Source organism: Mus musculus, chromosome 5 (genome assembly GCF_000001635.26).
Source record: "Mus musculus strain C57BL/6J chromosome 5, GRCm38.p6 C57BL/6J".
NCBI lineage: Eukaryota > Metazoa > Chordata > Mammalia > Rodentia > Muridae > Mus > Mus musculus.
The window spans coordinates 87,943,367-87,957,614 of NC_000071.6; the positions used below are offsets into that span (position 1 = coordinate 87,943,367).

The window sequence follows — 14,248 nt, forward strand, 5'->3', positions numbered from 1 at the left end:
TACTGTAAACGTGGATAACTTTTTGACAGTCATTGTCAGCCCTCTAGATCCTAGGAGGAAATTTTCCATACACAGAGAGTGGCTGAACCAGAAATCGAGATGCTGTCCTCAGAAGGCCAGGAAACTAAACTCTACCTTTTTTCCTGATTTCATAGGACAAAGAGCCTTTTATACCTTCTTGGCTATGTCCCCTTATCTAACAAAACAAAGATTTTAAATGTCACGAAGGGACATATAGAGATCATTGTTCTAAAGTAGGTGGAAAATGTCCAGAAAGAAAACAAATCAGTACAAATCGGATCTACACAACATTCTGCAGCACACATGGCCTTTCTGGTCTAAAACTGATGGCCACTGATCTCATGAGAAGGTGGCATTATGTATTGTTCTGTTACTGCCACGTCTGCTATATCACTTCAGCCAAGTGGCTTAGAAGAAATGTCACAGTAATGACATTTGTACTTGAAGTGTGAATCTGCTTAGAGGACTCCACAGAAAATAAGGCCATTCCCTATCATCTGGTTTCCTATCAGCATAGACATTACCATTGAGGTCATGTATCTTTAGTGCTAAGAACAGAGCCTCCACCCCATCCCCCAAAAGAGATGTTAAATGTTTTTAATAAATGAGTAAATGAAATTTATTAAGGATGAAAATATAAAATGTAAGGTTATATGAGCATATTCCTTACAAATCATTTAAAGTAAGCAGCTAATGTCTTTCAATATATAAATAAGTTAGCCTTCATGTTGTTAATCACTTTTACAATCTGCTAAGTAATATGTTTCATGTATTAATAAGCCTTTCTTAGTTAAACCTAATAATATCCCAATTCTGAATCGAAAATGCTGTCATCTATTTTTTAATATAAGGTTAAATGGCATCAAATGCCTACAAAATGACAGGATTTTAACATAGATTTAATTCTCAGGATAATTCTCCATTTAACAACTCTCTTGCTGTAATTACTGTAATAAATTTTCAACACAGCGATGAATGATAACACCTTTACTTCTTTAAGCACACATTGTTCATCATCTCCCTGGCTTGTAACTGTTTATATATTTACATGGCAAAGTGATAAAATACTTAGAACATAATATTAACCACACAAAGGCAGTTTCATCTAATTAAGACTTTTTTCCCCAAAATGCTAAAACAAATAATTTTGATATTCAATTCCAAATGAGAACAAGAAAGATATTTCTGATTTTCTCTTTTAAACATGCTATTGTAAATAGAAGCAACTAGAAGAATTTTATTTTAATATTTCATATACTATCAATCCTGTGAAAATAATAAGTGGAGTGAAGCCATAGGATATGTTACAATAACTACTTTTCAATAAGTCTTGTTACTACATGATACTTTTCATTGATAGGATTTTCCAAAAATAAGCAAAAATATACAAATGGCTGAATAAATTTTAACAATATCAATAAACTGTCATATTCTACCATGGACAGTGTAAAGATTTACACAGAGAGAGAAACTGCAAAGAAAAAAATGTAATTCTTTACTCTGTCGCTCCCTTTCCCAGGTCAATCCCACCTACATAAATGTTTTCCTCCACTATAAAAAATAGGCTTCCATTATGCTCACTAGAATGTAAGCAAGTTGTTTAAAGAGGTTCTAGAACCCGGTTATTTGATTTGCTGAAACTGAGCCCTTAATTTTAAACACTATGGTCTTTGTTTGTTTATTTGTTTGACTGTTTCGTTTTTTTGCTTTGTTTTGTTTTAAGACAGAATCCTACTTCAGACAGCCGTGGCTCTATGAGAGTTCAATGTGGATACTAGGCTGACCTTGAACACAGAGATGCAACTGCCTCTATTTCCTAAATTCTGAGATTAAACCCATATAATATCCAACTAGCCTTCAACAATAAGCACAAATGCATTAAGACACCTTTTTTTTCCACTTCTCCCTTATTTCATAGAAAATTTATTCTTACATTTAATCCTTGTGAAAGTCTTTGGAACTCACTGGAATTCAATAAAAAGAGATCATTCACAACTGATTCCTAAGGAAGTTACTTTTGATTACATTGGAGGGTGGTCAAAATATTCCCATTGACATTCACAGACCCAAGTATCTTGTTACAATACTCACTGCCACTCTGCTCACTCTGTCCTGTGCACATCATTTAAACATTGTGTACTCAGTTCATAGCACAATAGTAATAATTAACTGAAAAGTTCCATCTATAACAACTAAACTGCACCAATCCTATCTGACTTTGAAAACAAATTCAAGTTAATTTCTCGAAATCTTAAAATTTGCTTAATTGCTTAATAACTTAATTAATTCTTAAAATCTTATTTATCCAAAAATGGCAATAGCCAAATAATAGATATCAATTTACATTAATGATAAATATATATGACATGATGACTGCGCAAGAGCTTTATTGGGTAAAGCTTTTGGGGGGGATCAAACAACCCAGTCATAAGGGTCACCTAAGACTATTGGAAAACACAGATCTTTATGCTACAATTCATAACAGTTGCAAAGTTATAGTTGTGAAATGACAACAAAAATAATTTTATGTTTGGGAGTCACCACAACATGAAGGACTGTATTAAAGAGTTGCAACATTGGGAATATTGAGAACCACTGCTTTAGAATTTAGAGAGAGGCAGTGATCATATCAAACTGTATCAGACAGCAGAAGAAAGCAATCATCATTTAGTAACGCCTAAACTTTATCTGCATCAAAAATTTTCTCCATCCCCCCAGCTCAAAGGCAAGTTTAATTTGCTCCATATCAACAATGGGCTCTCTGCTCACTTGTGAGTATCCAACACCAAAGCCTGTATCTGCCAGATTCATGTCATACTTCACTATAACTTAAAAGATAATTAGTCACCTGCAAATTATTGTTGAGAGGTGAAATTAGCGTCTTCAACTACCCAACAGTTAATGTCTACAATCCAGGCCAAAGAAAGGCTACTGTATCATTTGCACCAAACTTACCCATTCCTATTGACCAATGAGAGGCTCTGAAATATTCAGGGTTCTACAAATCACACTAACAGAAAACTTCTGACAAGGACCACAGGTGTTTAGTCAATGACAGAAACCCTCGGTAAGCACCACCATCTCTGGTTCTTTTAAGTATTATTAGCAGTGTTGTGTCCAAAGTAAGTCCCCTGAATTTTGCCACAACTAATTCAATAGCTACTGCACCTCAGACTTCCAATGCTACACCCAAGGCATCAGAAACACCAATAATGTTATCACCAATAACTACCAATAACTACCAGCACAGTCCTAGCAACATAGTCTCTGACTCGGCAGTAAAACATATATATATATATATATATATATATATATATATATATACATTTATATATACACATTATATATGCATATAGATGTATGTATATATACACATAGAGATGTATGTATATATGCATATATGTCTGTATATGTGTGTGTGTGTGTGTGTGTGTGTGTGTGTGTCCTCAGAGCCTGTTTCTCCTGGAACCACTCCACATCCACAGCAGCCTCAGCAGTACCTGTAGTAGAATCAATGCGCCAAGAAACTACTGCTTCAGTCCACAACTTGGTCAAATGCAAGGCTAGCTCTACATGCCCTATTTCTACCGCTGTGTTTTATTTTAACACAGAGAGGACTTAGAAACTGATACAATCACAGTAGACATTACCACCCAGTTGGCCACAGATGACATCACCACTCAAACTGTCCCTGCCAACATATATCTTGAACAAATTTAATATAAATTTGTTATTGTAAATGGCAAATATTTTGAGGTCTGGTATTCTGTTTATTACTGAATACAATGGCTTTTCTTTCTTATCAAGTTGGTCAGGGTAAGTATCACCTGTCTTAGAGAAGTATACCTCTGAGTATCTGTCTTTGTCAACGATTTCCTCATCAAGACTCTGACGAAGTGAATGGGCTAGTTCCTTGATGGGTTTATGTAATACAACAGCACTGTTGGGAAGTGCTAGTGGTAGGCAAGGTAGGGCCTAATTATAGAAAGGAAATCACTTGGATTTAAGACCTTGGGTGTTATTTTTTTTCCCTTAGTTTTATCCTCTATCCCTGCTTCCTAGCTACATAGCATAAGCTACTCCATTACATTCCATGAAGGACTAACATCTGATTTGTAGGAAAAACACATTTTCAAATTTTGTTGAAGCTGTGGAGAAGTAGGTTAGGAAAACCCTAGAATAGTGGAAGCAGAGGTTCATAGTGACTTGGAGATTTCAGATTTCAAGGTCAATCGAAATAGAGATGATGAAGGCCAGATCCTGAGGTTTCAGATAAGAAGAGGGCTCACAATTAGACAGCAAAAGGAGATCAAGGGGATACAAATTGGAAAGGAAGAAGTCAAAATATCACTTTTTGCAGATGATATGATAGTATATATAAGTGACCCTAAAAATTCCACCAGAGAACTCCTAAGCCTCATAAACAGCTTCAATGAAGTAGCTGGATATAAAATTAACTCAAACGAGTCAATGGCCTTTCTGTACACAAAGGATAAACAGGCTGAGAAAGAAATTAGGGAAACAACACCCTTCTCAATAGTCACAAATAATATAAAATATCTTGGCGTGACTCTAACTAAGGAAGTGAAAGATCTGTATGATAATACCTTTAAGTCTCTGAAGAAAGAAATTAAAGAAGATCTCAGAAGATGGAAAGATCTCCCATGCTCATGGATTGGCAGGATCAACATTGTAAAAATGGCTATCTTGCCAAAAGCAATCTACAGATTCAATGCAATCCCCATCAAAATTCCAACACAATTCTTCAACGAATTAGAAGGAGCAATTTGCAAATTCATCTGGAATAACAAAAAACCTAGGATAGCAAAAACTCTTCTCAAGGATAAAAGAACCTCTGGTGGAATCACCATGCCTGACCTAAAGCTGTACTACAGAGCAATTGTGATAAAAACTGCATGGTATTGGTATAATGACAGACAAGTAGACCAATGGAACAGAATTGAAGACCCAGAGATGAACCCACACACCTATGGTCACTTGATCTTTGACAAGGGAGCTAAAACCATCCAGTGGAAAAAAGACAGCATTTTCAACAAATGGTGCTGGCACAACTGGTGGTTATCATGTAAAAAAATGCAAATTGATCCATTCCTATCTCCTTGTACTAAGGTCAAATCTAAGTGGATTAAGGAACTCCACATAAAACCAGAGACACTGAAACTTATAAAGGAGAAAGTAGGGAAAAGCCTTGAAGATATGGGCACAGGGGAAAAATTCCTGAACAGAACAGCAATGGCTTGTGCTGTAAGATCGAGAATTAATAAATGGGACCTCATAAAATTGCAAAGCTTCTGCAAGGCAAAAGACACCGTCAATAAGACAAAAAGGCAACCAACAGATTGGGAAAGGATATTTACCTATCCCAAATAGGATAGGGGACTAATATCCAATATATATAAAGAACTCAAGAAGGTGGACTCCAGAAAATCAAATAACCCCATTAAAAACTGGGGCTCAGAGCTGAACAAAGAATTCTCACCTGAGGAATACCGAATGGCTGAGAAGCACCTGAAAAAATGTTCAACATCCTTAATCATCAGGGAAATGCAAATCAAAACAACCCTGAGATTCCACTTCACTCCAGTCAGAATGTCTAAGATCAAAAATTCAGGTGACAGCAGATGCTGGCGAGGATGTGGAGAAAGAGGAACACTCCTCCATTGTTGGTGGGATTGCAAGCTTGTACAACCACTCTGGAAATCAGTCTGGCGGTTCCTCAGAAAATTGGACATAGTACTACCGGAGGATCCCGCAATACCTCTCCTGGGCATATATCCAGAAGATGTCCCAACCAGTAAGGACACATGCTTCACTATGTTCATAGCAGCCTTATTTATAATAGCCAGATGCTGGAAAGAATCCAGATGCCCCTCAACAGAGGAATGGATACAGAAAATGTGGTACATTTACACAATGGAATACTACTCAGCTATTAAAAAAATGAATTTATGAAATTCCTAGCCAAATGGATGGACCTGGAGGGCATCATCCTGAGTGAGGTAACCCAAACACAAAGGAACTCACACAATATGTACTCACTGATAAGTGGATATTAGCCCAGAAACTTAGGATACACAAGATTTAAGATACAATTTGCTAAACACATGAAATTCAAGAAGAACGAAGACCAAAGTGTGGACACTTTGCCCCTTCTTAGAAATGGGAACAAAACACCCATTGAAGGAGTTACAGAGACAAAATTTGGAGCTGTGACAAAAGGATGGACCATCTAGTGATTGCCATATGCAGGGATCCATCCCATAATCAGCTCCCAAACACTGACACCATTGCATATACTAGCAAGATTTTGCTGAAAGGACCCAGATATAGCTGTCTCTTGTGAGACTATGCCGGGGCCTAGCAAACACAGAAGTGGATGATCACAGTCAGCTATTGGATGGATCACACAGCCCCCAATGGAGGAGCTAGAGAAATTACTCAAGGAGCTAAAGGGAACTGCAACCCTATAGGTGGAACAACATTATGAACTAACCAATACCTCGGAGCTCTTGACTCTAGCTGCATATGTATCAAAAGATGACCTAGTCGGCCATCACTGCAAAGAGAGGCCCATTGGACTTGCAAACTGTATATGCCCCAGTACAGGGGAACCCCAGGGTCAAAACGGGGGAGTGGGTGGGTAGTGGGTTGGGGGGGTGGGTATGGCGGACTTTTGGGATAGCATTGAAAATGTAAACGAGGAAAATACCTAATAAAAATAAAATAAAATAAAATAAAATAAAATAAAAAAAAGAAGAGGGCTCACACTAGGGACTGGACTTGACCCCATGCCTGGCACATTGTAATAATAGTATGTCTACTTCTTGTCACCAGTGTTGAGAATCTGGAGGAGGATTTCTGGAAGCCTACTTTAAAAGCAACAAATTAATTTTGTGAAAGAAATCTCAAGGCAGAATAGCATTGAATCTGTGGCTGGGTTGTCACTGGCTGGTTTACTGTGAGAATCACAAGCAAAGAGCAGAGAGAAGAGTTTTAAAATGCTGTTTGTTTGGAATAGAGGAAGGGCATTTAAAGTTATGGGCAAAGAAAGCACAATTGTTAGAAAGATTTGTAGCATTAAAAAGTAGCCAAGTTCAGGAAAAAAATTCCTGAACACAATATCAATGGCTCAGGCACTAAGGTCAAGAATTAATAAATGGGACCTTATGAAACTAAAAAGTTTCTGAAAGGCAAAGGACACTCTCAATAGGACAAAACAGCAGTTTACAGATTGGAAAAAGATCTTCACTAACCCTACTCTGACAGAGGGCTAATATCTAAAATACATAAAGAACTCAAGAAGTTAGATTCCAAAAAAAAAAACAAGTAACCTAATTTAAAAATGGAGTACAGGACTAAACAGCACTTAAATGTTCAACATCCTTAGTTATCAGGGAAATAAATGCAAATCAAAATTGAGATTCCACCTCACACCAATCAGAATGGCTAATATCAAAAAACTCAAGTGACGACACATGCTGGTGAAGATGTGGTGGAAGAGCAACACTCCTAGATTACAAAATTATAAAACCCACTCTAGAAATCAATCTGGTGGTTTTCAGAAAATTGGAAATAGTACTACCTGAGGACTCAGCTATACTGCTCCTGGGAATAAACCCAAAGATGCTACATAGTACCCCAAGGACATGTGCTCCACTTTGTTCACAGCAGCTTTATTAGTAATAACCAGAAACTGGAAGCTACCCAGATGTCCCTTAACCAAGGAATGGATACAGAAAATGTGGCATACTTATACAATAGAATACTATTCAGCTATTAAAACAAGGACATCATGAATTTTTCAGTCAAATGGATGGAACTACAAAATATCACCCTGAGTGATGTAACCCAGTCCCTAAAGGACATGCACGGTATGTTACTTACTGATACATGAATATTAGCCAAAATTTCAGATTAACCATGATTTACCTCATAGGCTCAAAGAAGTTAAAGAAGAAGGAAGGCCCAAATGAGAATGCTTGAATCCCACTTAGAAGGGAGAACAAAACAGTCATGGGAGACAAAGGGAAGGAGGGACCTCAGTGGGTAAAGAGAGGGATGGTGAAATAAGGGGCCACCATCAGGCACAGAGATGAACAGGATGAGTCACAGGAGAATGCATGCAAACATGCAGCTTCCAGGTATCAGGGACGGGGGTTTCTCTAAGAAGTCCCAGAAACCCCGGATGAGGGAAATTCCCAGGAGTCAATGCAGGTGACCTTAGCAGAAATGCCCCACAGTTAAAATATGGAACCTGAAGAGAAAACCTCCAATAGCCAGACAGGACCCTCATTGGAGGGATGGGGACACTAATACACCTACAATATTTTGACTCAAAATTGGTCCTATCTAAAAGAAATGCAGGGGCAAAGATGGAGCAGAGAGTGAAGGAATGGGTAACTAGCCCTGGGAGCTCCTAGAGACTGAACCAACAACCAAAGAGCATACAGAGGCTGCTCAGAGCCCCCTGATGCATATGTAGGAGAGGGCTGACACCTCTGTCCTCAATGGGAGAGGATGCCTTAATCCTGCAGAAACTTGATGCACCAGGGCTAGGGGATATGGGTTGGGCTGCCCTCTCAGAGGCAAAGGGGATGGGGGAGGAACTCTGCTAAGGGAAGTGGGGCAGCATTTGGGATATAAATAGATAAGTAAATAAATAACCAAGTACCTAGGTACTGGGACAATAGAAAAGATGCCTTGAAGGCATCTCAGGAATTTACCACCCATCCCAGGCATTAAGGTGTGAAACAATACACTCATTTGAAACACTTTCCCTGGAAAAGAAAACTCCTCTAGAATTGACTGGTGATTCCCCAGCACTGTTCATTTAACATTGCTTTTTCAGAAGAATAAAAGATCAGTTTACTAGAAAATGAAGGAAGCTGTTTGTCTCATAACCTACTGGGAAAGCAGAAAATCATAGCCTTCACTCTTCATTAAGGAAACTTCTCTTTGTACCACAAACACAAAAGGAAACAACAACTAATCAAAATGCAGAGTTGTATACCCCAGTCGCAGTTGGTGGTGCATCTACAACATACTCCCTCAAGAAATATGGAGGAAGAAGCTGTGGAGAGACTATAAGAACCAGAGGATCTCGATGTGCTGTGAAATTGTGTCTACTTGTAATGTCAGAAGATACACGCAGAGTCTCACCAGCATATTTGCCCAAACATAAAATAAACAAGGAAAACAACAGGGAACAAAGATGACCCAGAAAAGAACACACCTATTCATAATTCCATATCAAGTGTTCAACCCTGGAAACATATACAAGTAACATTATACAGACTAAACAAGTCACATTTAAGACTATATCCGTGTAAACATGTACATACACGCTTGCAATAACAATTAATGAATAAAAAGACCAGGAGTTTGAAAAAGAGCAAAGAGGGGTACATGGGAGGGGTATCGTTGAGAAGGGAAGGGAGGAATGTAGCTATATTATGTTGCATTCTCAAAAGTATGAAATAAATTTTAAAATGTTTAAAGGATCCATAACTACTTTAGTCCTTACCAAACACACTGTTATTCAAATACAGTATAAAGGACATCTCAGTAGCTGGAGTTGCATATGCTTAAGAGTTAACTAAAAATTGGAGGTCTCTCACTTTAGCCCGGGCTGCATCTGAATGGCTCTTGGCTTCCAGGGCAGGGATGATGGCTAGAGTCTAGGAAGAGTCATGGGAAGAGAGAGACAGAGAAAGACTGGACAGTGGACTTTTAGTTAAATGGAAGCAAAAGTCTGGTTAGCTGCTGTGGAGCAATTCAGCTACAGACTAGCATAATGAAGCTAAAATAGAGTGTGAGTGACCCCCAAGAAAAAAGCCTGGGTGTGGCTCGAGGGTAGAGTGTTTGCATAGCATGTTCAGTCTGGAAATCCTACAGAGAAAAAAACACGATGAATTAAGAGGCAGGTGTGTGTAACTTGATTTAAGTATTTTACAATATGTATGTGTATCAAAAGGTCACCTGGCGCCAGGCGTGGTGGCACACGCCTTTAATCCCAGCACTCGGGAGGCAGAGGCAGGCAGATTTCTGAGTTCGAGGCCAGCCTAGTCTACAAAGTGAGTTCCAGGACAGCCAGAGCTATACAGAGAAACCCTGTCTCAAAAAAAAAAAAAAAAAAAAAAAAAAAAAAGGTCACCTGGCACTAAAAAGATAGATACAGTTCTTATATTAACAGGTATTCATCATTGGCACACTACGAAAATGTAAAGATTATGGTAAAATAATAAATCGCAGTTACTTTGTTGTATGAAAGTTTTAACCCTTGGGATAAAATTCAACAATAAATAAGAATCTAAATATTTCTAATATCTACAGCCAAAATGCTTTTCTTTAGTTCTCTTATATTTTTGGTTGTGAGCCTAGACTTTAATGGCTGAGCCATCTCTCCAACCTGCTTTTAGTACTTCAGAAACAAACAAGAATGAGATGTTTACATATTTAAATTCTGATTCAACTCTTAGTTCTGCATCAAATGACATATTAGAAACTGCTGGAATAATTGCTTCTTTAAATCTCAAAAATACTATAACCAAAAGGATGATTGTGGTTAAATTGAGCAATGATGAGTAAAGAGATAAGATTCTCAGATAAAAGTGAATGAAAAGGGCTTTACCATTTTGGAATTTAATCCATTTTGGTATTGGAATGAAAATATTTTCTAGCATTTCAATATATGTTTATGTGATGATATAAGGATTTGGCTATTCAACACACTTATTCTTTAAATGAGTCTAAACCCTCAAATTCTTTATTTCTGAATTGCTCATCTGCTCTTCAGAATTGACCTAAAGTAGTAGGTTCAACTTCCTTAAACATTTTTATTCTTTCTTCAACAATACATATCATATATTTATTTCTTCTTTAAACTTTCTATTATTCAGTTGTTTTCAATGATTGTTTTTCTAAACATGGTATATGAGGACAGATGGGCAAGCTGTTCTGAAATGTTCTTCTCTGGTTATAAGATATGGATTGTATATCCTCAATTTTATTTTCTAATGTATTTGATACAAGTACAATTAATAAAATGTCAAACTGTACAACAATATAATTCCCATTATTGTTCTATTTGAAGCTCTTTCATTTTTCATATAATATAATCTTCACTAATATTTAGATTCGAGTTAGTGTTTTTCATGTAATTTCCATGTAAATAATATGTTAATAATTATGTGATATATTTTATTGTTGTTAACAACAAACTAGATTTATTTTCCTAAAACTTGTAAATATTCTTGAAGTCACATTGATAAATGCATGATTAATTTTAATATAAACATTAAACCTGTAATATGATAAGGAGTTTACATAAAGCCTTTCTTCAGGAAATTGTCAACTATAAACTCAAAAGAGGACTATGTCACCAAAGTCCTCAGCTTCCAACATCCTCTCTCCTATTCCAATATTCAATCAAAGTGAGAACCATAAACCTAAAATAACATTAGCTTTATAAAAGATATTGTCTGATTGGTCTAAGAAAAAAGGGAGGTGAATTTTATTATGCCTGAAATCAGTGGAACAGTCATAATTATATGTAAGTTTTCTCACCTGCAAGTTCTTACCTCAATTCTCAGTAAAGACAACACAGCTTATTGCTGTTATACACGCTTAATTATGATATTGAGTATCAAGCAAAGGCACAGTGATTCAAGTGTAGCCAGACTCTGCCTTCCAACCTCCATATGGCCCTTGAAAAACAGGAGAGTGGAGAAATTTTATCCAAGAGAAATAGCTGAATGGAAACACACACACTTGATATGTAACATGGAAAGGTCCTTGTTTGTGCTCCACTGTTCTATCACCTCAACAAATCCATCCACAGCCTCCCAATGTAAAAATAATGAAGGGTCTAATAAATATCTGTTGAATAAGTAGGAGATTTCCATCTAAATCTAATAATAATGAAATTGAACAGCATGTTTAAATATATATATATAAATAATGTTACTAGGAAAATTAAATGTTCAAATAAACTAATTTCAAAATAACAATTATAATAAAGGTATTTAATTGTATAGCATATTTCCATAGATGTTTTCTTTTGATTTTGATAACTTATTTTGGTAACTAGCACCAGGGTGATAAAGAAAAACAGTATTTAAAAATGAACTTAGGTTATAGAATAGTTAAAACAATATGCACAAGGGTTAACCCAAGGCTTTCTGATTCAGGGGCTGGTGTTCTTTTTATTAATATAGTATTGTTTTATAAAAGCTGTTATGCTATTTCTTATTTACAGATGAAAATCATCTATGTTTTCATATATATGGTAACAGCAATTGAATAAGGATTAAGGAAGCTGATTAGCAATCATTTAACACACACTCTTAATATTTGGGGATGCCTGTAACACATAAATTCTTTATAATAGACATTTTAGTTTTAAAAGTTTAAAAATATATTTGTGCCAATGGAGAAAAGACTACATAGTCATAAGATGTTATTTTTAACATTGATCTCTTTATATTATACTCCAGAAAACTGAAAAAAAAATACATAAATGTAATTGATCAAATTTGGAATCTTTAAAAATTAAAAATGTCTAGAACAATAATAAATTAAACTAAACAGTGAACATAAAGGTTTTTGTGCTAATTTCTGATGTTTGTTAATGATCATGTTTATTCTTACTACTTCCAACAAAAATATAGATAAGAGTGTTTGTAATATTTCTGAAAGAAAAACGTAAATTACCAAATGGTTCAAGACTAAATGGATTAACCTATGCACACACACATATGCACGCACATTATTTTTCCTAGACTCTACTCTGTAACACAACCAATAGAGGAAAAGTAGGAGGGATATAGAGAATGCAGGCATGCTTTATTAGAGACAAGACTCCATTAGTTCTTTATCTGCAGATAGTCAATTGTTGGAACTGGATGAGCTCGAGGTAAACCAACGATAACTGCACCAAGGTAAGTGTATGAACAGGTCCAGTTCTTCTAGGACATCTTCAGTTCCAAACACACTTTCCTTGGCTAATGTCTATTTTCTAACTAGGATGAAGCTTGGAGTGGGTTCAATACTACCCAGTCTTAACTGAAGGGGAAATTATGCAAACAAATGTCCACAAAGTGTTGACAGACTAATCATGATCTTCTAGAAGCTATTTAAAACTGTCTTCATAAGTTCACTATTGGACATTGTCATAGAAAACAGTTCCCAGAACTCTATCATAGCAGTAAAAGAAAACCCATTAAAGAAACTCAGAATTTATAAACTGTATAAAACCAGAATGAGGAATAGAGGCACTGCTGTTAAAGACTAGAAAAAATTCATCATTTAAGAATTCTCTTTGTCATCAAACAATTAGCCCACTTGATTGACTCTGTTCTAATATGCAGACAAATCCTTACTGAAGTGATTTTGATAAAATGTCTAAAAGAGTTAGAGAAAGAAAAAATCTTCATGGACACACACATACATGCACACATACATACACATGTATATACACAGTGAGGTGTAAATTAATATTAAGAGGTAAGGGTTAAAAATGCCTTTAAAGCCACTTATAGAGTTTTTTAAACATTTTTTTTGTCTACAGGATAAATATCAATGGGAAACAATAGAAACTTTTAATTCAAACTAGAATAATCAGGTTTGTATTTCTACTTTATTATATATATTAATTGCACAAAATTATGTTTTATCATGACATTTTCAGACATAAATATATGTTTATATGATATGGTATACTTTGATTATATTCCTTCCCTTCAGTACTTTCTTGTTATTCTTTATGCCCCCATTGGTGTATGTGTGTGTGTGTGTGTGTGTGTGCGTGTGTGTTTCTGTTGGGGATTATGTGTGTATGTCTTATTTCTTATTATTTGATTTTGGTTATTTTTGTTGTTGTTGTTGTTTCTTAAAGAGTGAAAAAACCATGTCATGTGCACACAGAGGTGAAGAGACCTAGGAAGAATTGAGGAAGGAAAAAAATAGTGAAAATATATTGTGATAGAATTATTTCAATAAAAGAAACATGTGTGTTTAATATTTTACAACTGTATCTATAATTCAACTCAGGGAGAAAGAAAACAATACTTTGTCCTTAAACAGTCCCTCTTTTGTTTGTTTATTTGTTTGTTTGTTTGTTTTAAATCACTAGGGGTTGGGTTAGTCATCATAGCATTGTTAAGAAGCTAACAGATACTTTTCTGATTTTTTCATTAAGGTGTTAAAA

General features: G+C 35.9%; 1 long non-coding RNA gene across 1 annotated transcript in view; it reads right to left on the minus strand.

Moving 5' to 3' along the window:
* 1700066N21Rik (RIKEN cDNA 1700066N21 gene) overlaps positions 1-14,248 on the minus strand; it is a 70,764-nt gene that overhangs the window by 34,779 nt on the left and 21,737 nt on the right. The window contains exon 2 of the long non-coding RNA NR_045924.1: positions 11,622-11,747. This is a non-coding gene — a long non-coding RNA (RIKEN cDNA 1700066N21 gene). The remainder of the gene's footprint in view (positions 1-11,621; positions 11,748-14,248) is intronic.